General features: G+C 36.1%; 2 long non-coding RNA genes across 5 annotated transcripts in view; one reads left to right on the top strand and one right to left on the bottom strand.

Annotated features, from left to right (window-relative positions):
- LOC107685821 (uncharacterized) overlaps window positions 1-6657 on the bottom strand; it is a 23221-nt gene extending 16564 nt beyond the window's left edge. The window contains exons 1-2 of the long non-coding RNA XR_001633993.1: window positions 6648-6657; window positions 1467-1473 (exon numbers count right to left, since the gene is read on the bottom strand). This is a non-coding gene — a long non-coding RNA (uncharacterized LOC107685821). The remainder of the gene's footprint in view (window positions 1-1466; window positions 1474-6647) is intronic.
- The window catches only part of LOC107685819 (uncharacterized), a 40759-nt gene that overhangs the window by 8532 nt on the left and 14727 nt on the right, over window positions 1-17500 (top strand). For 2 of the 4 annotated variants that reach the window (XR_001633992.1, XR_001633989.1), the window contains exons 1-4: window positions 1789-1851; window positions 15231-15334; window positions 15606-16084; window positions 16901-17006. This is a non-coding gene — a long non-coding RNA (uncharacterized LOC107685819). Of the gene's footprint in view, window positions 1-1788; window positions 1852-15230; window positions 15335-15605; window positions 16085-16900; window positions 17007-17500 lie in introns of those variants that run through there. The other 2 variants (XR_001633991.1, XR_001633990.1) reach the window with 2 other exon arrangements.

The following is a 17500-nucleotide window of genomic DNA, read 5'->3' as shown; positions in this document are numbered from 1 at the left end:
CGCAGGCCACACAGCCATCCCACGCAAACATGTATGCCACACGCATGCACACTCTCACACAGGAATTTAAAGCAAAGGCAGTGAAAACTTTATGGGCGGTTGAAAGGCTTTGTACACCCTACTGCTTTGCATGTGTTACCGCAGCATGCACAGAGCGTTTTCCTTCCTGAATCATGAGCTTTGGTTTAAATTCGATCTCACAAAGAACTGGGATCATTATTAAAGAATTTCAGACTGTCAAAAAAAGTTTTGTGCTGATGCATTTTCTTTCTTTGCTTTCAACTTTCTGATTCTCGACCTCAACACAGCTCTTCCTGTCAGAGCTCAGTGGAAAATGAGGTTTCTTTGTTCTTTTATGAAGTTAAAAGCAAAGAATGTTACATTTGGGTTTCTTTGTAATTAGAGAGAGGCTCATATGATCGACCATGCTGATTAATTGGCCAGTTATAGATTAACAGTATATCAGAAAATTGTGAACTGTCAGTTTCAAAATCCACCAACATCTTTGTGAAAAAATTAAAGCATTTTTAGATACGTGTAGTGAATTGAGTAAATATTTCGTAAAAGAAGTGTTTATTTAAATTTCACTTGCTATAATGAAAATTTTATATAATAAAGTCTATTGCTTATCATGTATTTGATAAATTCAGTAAAACAGTAATATTGTGAAATATTATTAATATTAATTTGTTCAAAGAAAAGTCTTATTGACTGTAGCATTCAAATAAAAATATATTTACCCTATTTCCATGCAATACTAAAACAAATTAACATAAGAGTGAGATCATTAGGTCAGTGTTTAATGGTCATTCCGCCCTGACTTTGCACCGTGTTCATGAAATGTCATGTACAAAGAACAGGATTGACAGCCACACTAATGTCAGAGTGACACTGCTGGAGACATGCTACTCTGTTAGCTGAAAATGAACCTTTAGAAGAACAAATCCAAGATAAAAACAGAGAGTACCAGGTAGTGTTTGCTCATGTGATAACAGCTAGCTAAAATATAAGGGTAATGTACGATGTTACTGCTGTAATAATATACGCTGGTTAGTTGCTATTACACCACTACCGTTTGCCAACATGTGAGAAAGTCCATCTGTCAACCTTATCTTGTTGGTCGGTTCAGCAGATACCAAACATTAGCCAATGACATCACTCACAATCTCATTCATTCTAGCTAAAAATGCTGCCATTTTTATTATAGCCAATGTGATGGGTTTTTGTTGTGAGTTTTTACTTCATAGAATCATTAGGTTGAGCATGAATGATGATTAGGTCACCCAAAAATGAAAATTCTGTCATTATTTACAGAACAAGAACAGGAACTGGGGTTTCAGACTTCAATAAATAAATAAAAAGTAGTTCATATGACTCTTGCACAATATTTCAAGTCGTCTGAAGTCATACCATGGCTTCATGTGAGGAACAAACCAAAAGTGATAATCGTAAAGTGAGCTGTTGACTGCTGCACTGAATCGTTGAGTCAGTGAGTTGAACTCAAGAACTGAACGAGTCTGATTTGGGAATGAATCAATTAGAGAGTATTAACTAGATGAACCAATTAACTGAAAAGATTTAACTCAAAAGATTTGTTCACAAATCAGCTATCGCTGTGTCTCAAACGAGCTCTCATGAAAATGCCGGTCAGATGTCAAGATTTTCAGTGGCTATTTCTGTTATAATGCTCAGAATATATCTTGAATGAGTCATATGTACCATTTTCATGTCATATTTGAAGCTTGAAAGCTTCAGTCACCATTTGTTGTAATTTTATACTGATTATTTAAAACATCTCTTTTGTGTTTTGCAGAGAAAATAAAGTCAAACGGGTTTGGAAACGACGTGAGGGTGAGTAAATGACAGAACTATTTCTTTAAAGAAACCACTGTTTTTATGTCCCTTGAAACACTGGGCACAGTCAGACCTGAATGGGATCTAATGAATGTCGTCTAGTGTTCCTTTAACTACAGAGTAATTTAACTCTGCAGATAAGATAGATGGTGGCAGGAGCGGGTCATTGGGTGTATATTACATGCTGTTGGCTCACACTAGATTTGTTCACTAAACATGGTGTGTCTCTGTCTCTCAATCACTCACTTATGCATACAGTATGTGTATGAGGACATATTTCCCCACCGTACCAAAGCTATTCTGAGTTGTGTTACGAGATTACGAATCTGAGCGGCCTGTGTAGTTGATCGGCTGGCGGCTTCATCAAAGTCCAGAGCTCTGTTGGAGACGCCATACTGACACCTTCCCTCTCTCACAGAGTATGGGGGGTATTCTATCAATCATTAGTTGTGTGGTTAATCATAAAGTTCATAAATCAAATGTGATCTGATCAATGTTGTATTATAAAAATAAATAGATTTAATGGCTTTAAAAAGGCTTTAATGGTTGCTTGGGTATTTTAGGTAGTTACTGGCTAAAATAAAAAGAGTTCATAGTAGAGTCTCTATGATTAATTATGAGCAATATGGATTAAAAAGTTTTAGTATTTTTAGTGTGATATAGTATCAAGCAGTGTTATTTTAGTATTACTTGTATACTATTGTATTTATTAATATTTAGTATTAGCTTTTGCTTTTATATTTTTGGTTTTCATTTTAATTTTAAGTTTGAGTAATTTTGTTTTGTTAGTTTTGTGTACACACACACACACACACACACATTAGTTTTTCACCTAGTGTTTATATTTGCTTTAAATATATATAGCTTTATTTCAATTGCTGAAAATGATTTTTAGTTTTAGTTTCAGTTAACAATAACAATGTCAGCAAATGTCTTCTGTAGCGGTTAATGAAGACTCCTGCAGTACTTGTTTTTCAACTGCATAGACATTCTGCACATTTCGTTCATTTCATTTTTCCAACAAATGGAAAAATCATACAGGTTTGGGGTCGTGCTGAGGATGAGTAGATGATGACAGATGTTTCATTTTTTTGTGTGTGAACTTACTTTAAGAGTCAGGCATGCAGAAAGCAGGTAATAACAGCTCTCTACTGCATGTGATTTAGTGAGTATGCAAACAATCATATCTGTTAACAGTGCTGAGTAAGTGCTTTGATTATCCTGGTTATGAATTTACATCCATATCAGTCTTAGAATGACGGCTTTCATTGTTTTGCTTAAGTAAACAAATCTTCATGTCACTAAACTGGAGTTGAAGAACTCTCAGTGAAAGTCTCGGTGAGTCAGTCCACTCGATGGCCATCTTGGTTTGGTTACACCCTTGAGCGCCTATTTTGTAGTCATGGAAGTACAGCTCCTATTTGCCTGAATGGAGAAGTCTGTAATATCCAAAACAGTGTGCCAATAACATGATAAAATATGCTAAAATTCTATAGCCAATAGCTAATATTTAGGTAATATATATTAGCATAAATAGGAAAACTGACACATATATATGAACCACAGCTATTTGTCATTGACCATCCTAACACATAGTTCTGTTCACAGTTTTTGAGGAAGTGATGTCACACACTGTTCATTTTAGCATCTAATAGTTTGGCTCCATGACAGATGAATTTGCACCTGCATTTTGAATACAGTTCAGACACTGATAGCATTTTCTCCTTCCTTTAAAAGGCCTACACTACTGTTTAAAAATTTGGGGTCAATAAGATTTTTTAATGTTTTAGAAAGATGTCTGTTATGCTTATACCAAGCCTGCATTTATTTGATCATAATAAACCTACAAATCTATTGTAAATTCAGATTTACTAACAGCTTGCACAATCTCTCATTTGGCATTACAAAACTACCATCCGGATTTACTACAGACACGCAGTGAAACATTAGCTAAAAAAAGGTGTGGAAACAGTTATTTTTGTGACTGACTTTATTGAATATGCATTCATAGGATTTTCCCTTTCAGATGCAAAAATTATAGGAAGAGAGTATTTAAATGTATAATGCAATTTACTAAGGTTTGCACTAGTGAATTTACTGATATTTGCACCATTATTTAACTCTCAGAAAAAGCATAACCCATTTTGAGCCTGTGTTGTTAGTAGATTACCCACACCTGATTACTGTCAGCTCCGCTAATTTGGTAGATCGCGTTGGTCATTATGGAAAAGATCTCACTGTGTCTGTGTTCTTTAATTTGCACATTATCAGTAGATCACACACAGAACGTTCCACTCCCATTAGTGCTTTTATGAGCTTGCGCTCTAACACTGAATTACCCTGTTTAGTACATTTGACCCTGTAGTTTTGTATACCGTCCGTAATGTTTGAGCATTGCGAGGGTGTAACATGTATATTTAGTGTGGATGGAGGCTGCTGAGATCCGTGTGCATTCTGAATCCTCAGACAGTATGTATAAGGCAGTGGTCTTAACTATATAAACAGCTTCTATAGCTGTAAATGGTTCAAATTTGGGTCAAATGGAGACCAACAGCTGGGAGCAGACACAAGTCCTGTAAAGGACTGACATCTTTTATATGGTGCAATGACGTTACCATATTTTTGGAGATGTGCCAATATGTTACCACTAGGGATGGGTACCGAAACCCGGTATTTAATCGGTCACGGGGCTAAATTATGAAAGACCGGAGTATCGATAAGCTCTGACGTTAACGGTTCTGCTATCGGTACTGGAGAAATTAAGAAAACACACATACATTTATTATTGCTGTAGATACATTGGTGAGACAGAATTTGCAAGACAGAGTCGCCAGCTGTTTTTATATGCAATAATATTCAAACATTTGTCTATGATGCCTTTTTGCTATTCGCAACTCAGAAGCGAGATCGCGCTCGTGCGGAGGAGCTTCAGCACGCGCAACATGAAAGCCCTGCTTAATTATGATAGAGGAGAGAACTCAAAATGTGAGAATGTCAAAATGGCCAGGTTGGAGAGTATTTACGTAATAAACACATTTTATGTCTTAAGTGGACGAGAACAGTTGGGAGAAAATCCGATGTGTGTCAATATATTGTCTTAACGTGACAGACTGGCGCTTGGGCCATCAGTTAATCAAACAACAAAATGCAAAGACAAAATCACTCACAGCTCTTAATCTGAATAACGTTATAGATTTAATAAGTATTAATCTATCAATACATACAGTGAAAACTGTAATTACTTAACTTACTTGTAATACTTAATTACTTGTAATTACTTACCTGAACAGTAACGTTAGTAGACCTTCATGGAAAAATTAAAGCACTGTTTATTTCATTTCATTTGTACATTTGTTTTATTGTATTTGTCAGTTTGTTTTACTTTGTTTCTTTGTTCATGTTTTTACTGTATCTTGTCTTATGTACAGTATAAAACACTAAAAATGCCTGCACACTGGTGCATTTACAAATTGATGTTTTATATTCATTTCATTAAATGTTTGTTACATTTCAGAATATAAAGCAATGTTAATTCAGCTCTTAATTTGTCATATAAATATATATATATATATATATAAACAAAAAGTACCGATAAGAATACCGTTAAAGTACCGAATCGATAAGCAGTATCGGTAAGAGTAGTAATACCGTTAAAACCTTAACGATACCCATCCGTAGTTACCACGCTGCTTTCTGAATTAAATGCATAACTCTAGAGGATGATACTGAGAGAATGAGGATGGGGTTTGGTGTACAGGAAGTGAGAAAGTGAGTGAAAGTTTATTCTCACAGATCAAGGAATGTGTGATCAAGTGTTGAGCTGTACGGGCTTGTTTTACCAGCAGCATCCTGTAGATGTCAAACCCAATAATGTACTGCACACAATGTAGTCTTTGGTTATTCTTACTGTTATTTCATGGCATTTATGCAATAACTAACCCCTTAGGCCTTGGTAAACAAATAAACCGCCGCCTCTCCCAGTTGTGTGTTGGATAATAGCAAAGCACAGATGATTTAGTTGGATTACATTCAATTGAATTAACTGATATCCTTGGTAGAACATGAATGAGCACATTCTTTCCCATAGGAAAGATGTGAGGGCGTGAATAGGTGATGATTTCTTTCCAAATGGCAGAAAGAGGAGAGAGAGAGAGAGAGAGAGAGAGCCCTGCGGTAAAGGTGGGCAATATTTGCATTTCTCAAGGAGTGGTTGTAATGTTTAAGCCATCATCAGTTATAAAACTCTTTTGTCATTTCTATAATTTTTTTTTACATTTTTCTAAATGGTTTTAATGTATTCATTTAATTATTTATTAGTTTTTAGTTTTAGTTTTATTTCAGTTGGTGATTTTAGTGCTTCAACGTAAACTTATTTTAGTTCATTTCTAATTTTGGATTAAAGTTTTTCATCTAATAAATATTTTATTTCAGCTTAATTTCAATTAGCAAAAATGTTTAATAGTTTAGTGTTAGTTAATGATAACATCACTGGACTAAGTTCAGATAAATGTGTGCTTAATTATATGTGGATTTAATACAATATCATATTTAATGCAACATTGGAAAACACAGTGGGACACATAGAAACAAATTAATAACTGAATATAGTATATTAGTCATAAGTGGTGTTAATCATTTATAAGCACTAAAATAAGATCTGTTCCAAAACAGTCATATCTACTTTTTTTTTTTATTTTTTTTTTTTTTGAGTACACTCACTAAACAGGTGGAAATGTGGACTGGATAAAACAAAAAACAGAGTTTTGATGGATTGGATTGTCAAACAAACTGACAAAGTTGTTTTTAATCAAAAATCTTGGAAGGGTCTTGTGTTCAGTTTAACTCATGCTTAACCAAACTGCATTTTAAAGCATCATAGGTGTACCCTTGACAAGAAAGCTTTTCTGAAACATAGGTAGCAACATTTTGTGAAGATACTTCATTGAGGCTAAAATCTAAGGGAGTATTGTATTTGTAACATAAATGCAGATTGCATTGTGATGGAAAAAAATGCATTCAAAATATTTGATTTTATGTATTTTATGGTCATTAAAGTATCTGGTATTTAGCTTAGAAACATGCTATGTCAAACTGCTTCTGCATCTCACGTTTGTATGATTTGTACTGTCAAAATAAGTTGTTGCCTATGTAGAGCATTAGTCTTTTATGGGATCCTATGATAGTTGTAGACATTACTCTTGTTCTGTGGAAACTCATTCTTGTGAATCTCATTTGGTTTTGGAACAGAGCTCTATTTAACAAATTAACATTACTTTCCATTAGAATAGCCAAAATCAAGCAAGCATCATGTCACCTCAGTGACTCAGTGTGACAGGTACTGACCCAGGTGACTAAAGCTTTGTGTATGAGTGGTTTAACAGATACACACTCTCAGGTGAAGTGCATGTAGAGGTTTGTGTTTCAGTGGGAGGTGCTGGGATGAATGCAGCATTTGTGTTTTTTTCTGAGTCAACATCACAGCTTAAAGTGCTATTACAGAATTGAATGAGTGTCATTTTCTGCAGAGGTGCCATGAATGATGATTTAATTGCTTAAGTAACTGAATTATTTTCTTTTGAATGCTAACAGGATAGAAGTGACTGCTAATCTTCATTTTTCAGTTTCAAACCATTTGAACCTCAGCAGCAAAGTCTGCTAATTTTATTATTTTTTAATTATGCTATATGTGTGTGAGTGAGTTTTTCTGTCTCTCTTTCTCCAAAATCACAGGCTCTTTTTCTCCTTGCCCTACGTTGCGAATTATGTAGTTGAATCCTAAAAGACACTGTAATATAAAACTATTGACTACAGAGGTATGAAGAAAACGCTTTATGCTGCATCTATGAGAGCTGTGCGTATAAAGTCCAAGACCACTTTCATATCAGCTATTGGACAGCATAGCATAAACATAACAACAACAAATCAAAAATTGCTTATTGCACATTCAAGTACAAATATTTAAACAGTTAAACACAGAATTATAATGTTGAATTAGATTAGAAACATCTGGTCTGATACTGATAACGCTCATGTGTGATTGTATGGACATTTCTGTGATGAACTTTTTTGGTTCATTTTTGAATAACAATTTGATGTTAAATATAAAATCTGGTTATTGAAGCAAAAATGTTATTAATGACATGAAATGTTAGGTTACATAGTCAGAGTGTGCAGTTGAACTAAAATATCAAGTAAATAGAATGTGTATTTGGCAGATTTAATCAGTGAAATTGAATCACTGAGCTGAGTAGCTTAAATATTAAATAAATATAGCAATGCAGCATTAAATATAATAACAGAGCATTAAGCTGTAATGCCCACCCAAGATAATAATTAATATGTTGCTGAAGTATAAGGTCAGATTACTGTAAATAGGAGCTGGGGAAAGATATATGAGCACATCGTGTCTGTATTGAAACCAGGGAGGTAAGAGATGAGAACAAGCTTCCACCTATGCTTTTAAGGAGATATCACGAGAAGATATCACGCTACACTTCCATGTTATTTTTTGTGGGATATTGATGTACAGCATGCATGATATGCTCACCGAAACCATGAATCATTCAGACCCCCAAATCAAACAAAAGAGATTGTGAGAAAGACATAAAAGAGGACAGGAAAATTGTGCTCTGAGGCATTCAAAACATGTACTAACAGAACTTTGATGCTTTGTTTTTGACTTTGCACCAATCTGAATCCGGTGCGAGGAATTCTGGCCTGTGTGGGAGTTTGTTTGATTGGTGTGAGCAGTACCAACTTGTATTCAGCCTACTAGGGTTTGGTCTGAAACAGGTTAATTAAGTTCTAGAGGGAATGGATTTTGGGTTGAGTAACTTTGCAGGATGTGTTTGCTGATAACGCTGTTTGTTTTTTCGTGACTGTTGGGTAATGCACATTTGGAATAACTGAACTGAATGTCTTGCCACAAGCCGTGATCTTGCAAAATCAGGAACAAGTCAAGATCTGCTCTGTTTATCAGGTGTTTATTGTTTTATTTACATGGCAAATATGCTTTTCTCACACACACCCACAGCAGCACACACACTTACACTCATTATCGCTGACCTGTTTCCTCTTAAAGGGTTAGTTCACCCAAAAATGAAAATTAGCCCATAAATTACTCACCCTCAAGTCATCCTAGGTGTATATGACTTTCTTTCTTTCAGACGAATCCAGTCGGAGTTATATAAAAAATTGTCTTTTGATCTTTCAAGCTGTTTAATGGCACTCAGCGGGTGTTGCAGTGCATCAGTCCAAAAGAAGTGAAATAAAAAGCGCCCATCCTTAATAATAAAAAGTGTCTCACACGGCTCCAGGGGTGAACAAAGTCCTCCTGCAGCGAATCGATGCGTTTTTGTAAGAAAAATAACCATATTTAAAACGTAATAATCAATTTAATCTAGCTTGCGCTCACTGTTATAAATGGAAGCAGTTCCGGGAGGATGACACAGGACGTCGGCTTTGCGCATGCGCCGCTCAAAAGTGACGAACGCGGAAGCGCAGCGGAGAGATCAAAACAAAACAACGGTCACTAATTAGAAGTACAAAACGAGGATTTGTAAAGAAGAATGTCGGAGGATTTCGATATAAGCCAAGAGGAGACTGGTTTTCCTTTGCTCGTTTTCACGAGACTCACTGGCACATGCGAAACGCCGACCTCATACGTCATCCTCCCAGAGCTGCTTCCGTGTACAACTGTTGGCGCAAGCTACATTAAAGTGATTATTACATTTTGAATATGGATATTTTTCTTACAAAAACGTAGTGGTGTGCAGAGCAAGGCTTCGTGAAACACTGAAGCAGTCGAAGCAAATGTGCCGAAGCTTCGAAACAATTCGACACCCATCTCATTTTCAAGTATTGCTCTGAAACAGCATTGACAACGAATCCGTTAAGCGAATTAACTTGTTGAATTTGAATTATAACGTATATGTTGTGGTCGTCATTTCACCATGTGGGATGGGGGAGTGGTTAGTGTGCATGATTGACATGTTGTCAGAATCTGTCACTTTAGGTTCGAATCCCGGGTGTAGCATGTAATTATAATAAATAGCCTATTTGAAAGTTGTGTTTTTATTGTTCTGTTCTTGTAATGTGTTGTAACATCTCTCTGACGAATGAACTCTTTGTGAATATGTTATTTTGTTCAAACAAATTAAACAAACATTAATAAAAGGCATCAAGCCACAACGCCTGGCATTTTTTACATATAAAGATTTTTATTTAAATATATTAATTGTTCTGCTGCATTGACTCCACTTTTATACTTTGCGGGAGTTAGGTTAAGACAGATGTTGCGATTGTGTGGTTTGACCCTGTCGATCAAAAGCAGATTCGGGTCTCGAAACACTTGTGAAACGCCCTGATGCTTTGATTTGTCTTAGTCACGTGACATGGGTGTTTTGAAACATCTGCGCTTCGGGATCTCGACACCATATCGAAACATAAGTTTCGCGTCAGCCATCCCTACAAAAACACATCGATTCGCTACAGGAGGCCATTGTTCAACCCCTGGAGCTGTGTGAGACACTTTTTATTATGAATGGACACTTTTTATTTCACTTCTTTTGGACTGATGCACTGCAACACCCGCTGAGTGCCATTAAACAGCTTGAAAGATCAAAGACAATTTTTAATATAACTCCGACTGGATTCGTCTGAAAGAAGAAAGTCATATACACCTAGGATGACTTGAGGGGGAGCACCCCCTGTTTTTTTTCTGTGGGCAACTGTTTAACTGTTGGGAATTTAAAAAAAAATCAGTGTGTCTATTTACACTAAGTGCAAATAGCCCGCCTTGTTGGGAGAGACTATTTTCACAAAATCCACCCACCAACGTGTGATTGGGATATTCAATATTACAAAAGACGGTCATTAATCATCAGATTCAGTGGCGTAGATGGTCAAGTGTGTGTCATACTTTTTTTGACGTGATCAACCCGGGTTCGAATCTGCCTTTTGGCAAACTTTTTTTCTCCCTTTTCAAATTTCAAATCACATCAGAAAAGCATTTATTTTTAATAAAAATGAAGGAAATAATCAAAAAGTTGAAAATAAAGTATCGGGTAGGGTTAGGTGTAGGTAATAAAAGGCATCAAGCCACAACGCCTGGCATTTTTTACATATAAAGATTTTTATTTAAATATATTAATTGTTCTGCTGCATTGACTCCACTTTTATACTTTGCGGGAGTTAGGTTAAGACAGATGTTGCGATTGTGTGGTTTGACCCTGTCGATCAAAAGCAGATTCGGGTCTCGAAACACTTGTGAAACGCCCTGATGCTTTGATTTGTCTTAGTCACGTGACATGGGTGTTTTGAAACATCTGCGCTTCGGGATCTCGACACCATATCGAAACATAAGTTTCGCGTCAGCCATCCCTACAAAAACACATCGATTCGCTACAGGAGGCCATTGTTCAACCCCTGGAGCTGTGTGAGACACTTTTTATTATGAATGGACACTTTTTATTTCACTTCTTTTGGACTGATGCACTGCAACACCCGCTGAGTGCCATTAAACAGCTTGAAAGATCAAAGACAATTTTTAATATAACTCCGACTGGATTCGTCTGAAAGAAGAAAGTCATATACACCTAGGATGACTTGAGGGCGAGCACCCCCTGTTTTTTTTCTGTGGGCAACTGTTTAACTGTTGGGAATTTAAAAAAAAATCAGTGTGTCTATTTACACTAAGTGCAAATAGCCCGCCTTGTTGGGAGAGACTATTTTCACAAAATCCACCCACCAACGTGTGATTGGGATATTCAATATTACAAAAGACGGTCATTAATCATCAGATTCAGTGGCGTAGATGGTCAAGTGTGTGTCATACTTTTTTTGACGTGATCAACCCGGGTTCGAATCTGCCTTTTGGCAAACTTTTTTTCTCCCTTTTCAAATTTCAAATCACATCAGAAAAGCATTTATTTTTAATAAAAATGAAGGAAATAATCAAAAAGTTGAAAATAAAGTATCGGGTAGGGTTAGGTGTAGGGGAGGGCTTTTGTCCCAATAAGGTGGCATCCATTTAATAATTTGAATTAAAAGTCAAATTTACACTCAATACGTTATTATTGCACAGTTTTATAATGTATTAAAATGATGAGGTGCAGATAATTGACACTATTTGCAATAAGTAATTAGCAGAATATCCTGCTATTTTAACTGTCTATAGCTATTTGCACCTATAGTGTAAATAGCATGTCACAAAAAAATACTGCTATTTTCACTCGGTGTAAATAGCGTCTATCGCACCCTTTAAATTCTGTCAGTTCACACTTTAGTTTGCTGGCTGGAGAGAAAGTGTGTGTGTGTGTGTGTGTGTTTCTCTCTTTGAGTGTTTTTTGCCCAATTTGGTCTTTTTAATATGAGTCATTGCCTCCTTTACAATCGCAGGGGGGTGGTAAAGGCGGTCTGTGATGTTCTTACGTGTCCCTGGTCACACTTGCTGGGGTATTCACGAGCCCTTCATGTGTTTGTCTTTTCACTCTATAAACCTCAGTTGAAACCACCTGCAGCTCAACACCTTGCGTAATCCTGCAGCCACATGCTTCATGCAAAACACACACATTGATTACTAATCAGATTCATATCTTCTGTCAACACTGATTAATGATCAGATTCAAACTTGTCGTCATTTTTCAAACCTGCATTTTACTTATTACTGTATTTTAATGTGAAACACTCAATGAGACATTTTGAAGAATGTTAATGCAGCACTTTTTCATTGAAATTCCTTAATGTTTCATAAAAAGTATCACGAAAGAAAGTCATATGACTCTACACATGAAGTCTTATGAAGCCATATGATGAAAACACTTTGCAACAAAGCAAACATTATTGTGTACTTTATGCATTGGGTAACAAATATAAACTAACCATGAACAATAATTGATTATTATTGATTTACAAATATAATTACTGTTCATCGTGTTCATTGTTCGTTCACAATCCACCTTTAATGTTAAAAAACAATTAATATATCAATTATTCAATTATCTATCCATCTGTCCATCTAACCATCTCTATCTATTGTTCATTGTCAGTTCATGTTTTAACATATAAAACTGTATTGTAAAGTGTTACTATTTTAGTCTTTATTCACTGATGATCTACCCCTTCAAATCCTATTTTTGGTCTTTTGCATATTCAAACAGATGTGTTTAGGGGAACTAGTTGTGTCATCAAACCTGTCTTGATAAACCAACTTGAATTTTTATGTTAAAATTTCTTGTTTTTGTTGAATGGGCAGCAATACTTTGATCATTCTTTAAAATGGCTTGCTTCGTTATCTGCAGAAGAAAGAAAGTCATTTAGAATGACACAAGAGTGAGTAAATTGGCACATTCTGGTTTAAATTTTGTTCCTTTAAAGATTCAGTTAAGGACAAAGGTTTTTAGTTATCTGTATCTCCACTGGCCAGAGGCATCTGTAACACTATCATGTAAGTATAGAGAGCGATATATGACACATTACTTTACAATACGTCATAAACAAGATGCTAAAATAAGATGGACAACAGAAAACAACAAGCATCTGGAAGGTAGATGACTCATTGTTCTGAGAACAACAGCACAGGGTAGTAAAATATTATTAGAAAAGGTAAATAGCAAAGGTTCAGCCACACAATGTGAGCAACAATAGAGCAATAAGAGGTCATAGTTATTTCTTGCACCTAAGGACTGTAATACACAATAGGTCAAGATATCCAATGCTAAGGCGTTGACGTTCAGTAATAACAGAGATCTCTGTGCCACAGGTAAGTCCCCGAGAGAGGAGCCCTTCCACTCAACAGCCGGCTAATGGGAGGTCACAACAGGATCCTTGTATCTTGTAACGCTTGAGCGCTAGTCATATGCCTTCGCCATAGTGACTAATAAAGTTGAAAAGAACCGTGACTAATATGACTCAAAGTGTAAACAAAATGGACAAACCAAAGCACATTGAAAATCTCCCTTCTGTTTAAACAAGGAGCAGCAAGGACCCAGTGACAGTTGTGTTGGCAGAGGGGAATGAACTGACCTACTTTCATGATGATGATGGAGTCTTGATGGAGCTGTAGCATAAATAAATGAATATATTGAGTTTACAGATTGGACTGGTAATCATACAACATCATATTGAAGTTTGGACTGTTTATATGTGTTTCGGTTTTCTTTTGTAACTGTATTGTCCTCTTGTGTGTAACATTTCCAACTAGATTGTTACATGTTCTGAAAAAAAAAAAAAACATTAAAACGTGAGTGATAAGGTTTGCCCATGCCACAATCGTAGGGTGTTCTAGGGTGTCTTTGCTCAGTTGCCAGGTCGTTTCTATGCAGTTGCCAGAGTGTTCTGGATGGTTGCCAAGGTGTTGCTATGCAGCTACTTGGGTGGTCCGAGTGTTTGCTATAGGACGTTAGAATACAGTTACTAGGGTGTTTTGGGTGGACAGGCTGCTGCTATGCAGTTGCTAATGTCTTCTTAGTGGTTGATAGGCATTTTTATTTATTTTTTTTACAGTTTTAGCAACTACAAGATGAAATCATAAGTTTGAGCACTTAGAAAAGTATCAGCACACCTCTTCTCAAGATGAGTTATGGTCTAAAGATGAATGGCCTGCTGAAGGTTAAATCGCTACTCATTGATGTGTACTTACTGTAATGTAATACTGAACAAAGTGTGTAAAGTGACTGTGCTCAGCAGCATATAACGCTGCAGGGAGAGGTGTATCAGGATGTGGGATGTGGCTCAAAGCTTCTCAGATTTAATTCGCAACACAAGTAGTGTGAAACAGTTCCAATCTTACAAGTTGAATGCAGCAAAACTAGTTTTCACACACGCAGCCATACATATGCAGCACATCATTGGCTTGTGTTTATACGTGTGTTTTTCACCCACTTCCTGTCAGCAAAGAGAGTACTTCCTGTTTTTATGTGGCTTCTGCGGTTACACGTTAATTCTGGATAAATTTTGTTTTACTATATGTGACCTCTCTCTGGCATAGATCAACACTGTTTATCAGCTGTATGCAAAGAGCTGTTGGACAGACTCATCAGTTTTACCTGTAGATGTGCATGAAACACAGCAGAAAACTCAGAGCTCAAATCTGAGAATAAAGCCATTTTACCAGACAAAAAGTATTAGAAACAAAATGTAATTTTAATGTTGTGCTAAAATGTTTAAGTATATGTTAATGTAACTCCATTTCAAGTCTAAATGCGTGCTTAAAGTCCGAATAAAATGCTGTTTTTCTATATGGGACATATTTTGCATTAAAGTGAGTGAAATTTGTATAATAAGATGGGTTTTGTCTTGCATTTAATATGTTGTGATTGACTGGATGGCATTTTCACACTGTCTCTTTAACCTTTTGTTTCATTTTTGCTGTGAAGTGGCCTCTACAGATGTCAGGGAAAACACAGGGTTATGAAGAAACCGTAGGAGGAACAATGGCTCGAAAAAGGACACCCATCCTCCTCTGCTCGACTTGATAAGGGTAAAGTATATGTGGGTTACCCATTATGGCATTAGTCACTGTAAAAGCACAGTGTTTTACCATTTGTAGTGGCAGAAATGCTGTGGATCACAAGTTGTGTGAGAAAGTTACAGAATGATTGGTAGTTTAAATGGGGGAAATTCTTTAGCAGAGACATTTTTTTTCTGCCATATTTAATGCACATACCATACCTAAGACCCCTCACGGGTTTTCACAATTCACAGAAACTCTCTTTCATCTCTGCTGCATCTCTCTCTTCATTCACACATAGCTGTTGTAAAGCATGAGACAGAAATGGCAGCCCTCGCTAAAAGTGGCATTTGGTGTGAAGATAAGACTCATTACAACCATCCTTTGATCATACTGCATTTTACAGAAGAACAAAAAGTATGTGTACATACTCATAACATGGTCTCCATCTTTCTTTGAGGAACTCAGTTTGTCCTTCTGCACAGTTTTTGGCAAGAAAAAGCCATCTGAAGGCATGAATGTAAATAGAGCATCGGTCTGTGGTTTATGACAGAGAACCTACGCAACAAACAACAAAAGGTCTACGTATTACAGCAAAAGCCTACGCTAAAAGGAAATCGCACACTTTTACGCAGAGATGTTTATTTGTGTTGCCATTGTGGGCCGCTCTGTGCCTCACCACTGAACTACAGGCCTGAGAGGAAGTTTCCAGTGCGGTTACCATGACGAGGGTCTTGGAGTCCAGGAAATTCAGATAGGAAGTTTTAAAGTAATTTTCAGGTATTTTCATTTATATATTTTGGAGTGTTTTGGGAGTTTAATGGTGTTTGTCATAGTAACTTTATGTCTTTACTTATACCTAGGGTATTATTATTAGCAATCCGATTAACCATTGCATTTAGTTTTGATATGAAACTCGTTGACAATAAGACAATAAAATGTTTGAAAACCATTTTGAAGTTTCTACCTCTGAAGAAAAAATGTAAAAAGGTAATTGCGACTTTTTATCTTGCAATTCTGACTTTTTTATCGCAGTTGTGAGTTTATATCTTGCGATTCTGACTTCTTTTCTTAAAATTGTGAGACATAAACTCGCAATTGCGAAAATTCAATAAAGTCCAATTCTGTTAAAAAAAGATTGCGAGTTTATATCTCACAATTCTGACTTTATAACTCGAAATTATAAATTATAATTAAAATATAAAGTCAGAGTTTCTATCTCAGAATTGCGAGTTTATATCATGCAATTCTGAATTTATAACACCCAACTGCGATTTTATAACTTGCAGTTCTGAGAAAAAAATCTGAATTGTGAGATGTAAACTTGTAATTGCGAGAAAAAAGTCAGAATTGTGAGAGAAAAAGTCACAAATTTTTTATTTTTTTTTTTTTTTTTTTTACTCAGTGGCGGAAACAGGCTTCCATATGTTGGTGAGTTTTGCATGTGTATGCAGTAAATGTGCAGTGTGTCATTGTGTTCACAGCGTCTGTGATGGTGATCAGAGCTGCTTCGTTAAAGGGTCACTCCGGAAGCGCTCATGCTTGACTTTCCCTTCTGTCTCCATCACTCTCACTCTCTCCTGTTTATCTCAACAGTGCTAAGAGAAATGACATCCAAGAGGGACACAGACAAACATTTGTCCAGATGAGCTGCGGTAACAGGATTGTGTTTGGACAGGAGCTTCTCTCCGCAGGGAACAAGGTGACAGTTCATCAGCTCAAGCACACTTAACGTGACACAAGCTAAGATCTGGGGATGTAAATGTTATTCAGCGTCGTTGGCCAAACCATGCGTGCACACAAAGATTGATAGTGTCTTAGATCCTCCCTCTGTAGTGATGACGTCTGAACCACAACATGCTATTTTGAGACAGGTATATTAGACGCATGTTGGCACTGTTTCATAACTTGTTTACTGAGACGCTCTCATCACATCTCTCCTATAGATTTTACTTGTGTATTTATAGACTGGACAAAAGGACCACATGAGGAAGGAATCAGTTAAATTGTTTACTCAGAATTTCAAGTTAAGTGCAATTAACATGCTTATGAAGTAAAATAAAGATTTAAACTTCTACAGTATTAATCTTGAACTTTAAATATTGATGTAACTTATTACTTATTAGTTTTTTTTACTAATAATTGTTTACATATATATATATATATATATATTTATTTAAATTTAAACAATTATGT

This window comes from Sinocyclocheilus anshuiensis, unplaced genomic scaffold (assembly GCF_001515605.1).
Source record: "Sinocyclocheilus anshuiensis isolate Anshui unplaced genomic scaffold, SAMN03320099.WGS_v1.1 scaffold822, whole genome shotgun sequence".
NCBI classification, from domain to species: Eukaryota; Metazoa; Chordata; class Actinopteri; order Cypriniformes; family Cyprinidae; genus Sinocyclocheilus; species Sinocyclocheilus anshuiensis.
Note: the sequence above shows the minus strand (reverse complement) of the source record. Positions and strands in the feature narration are given on the sequence as shown.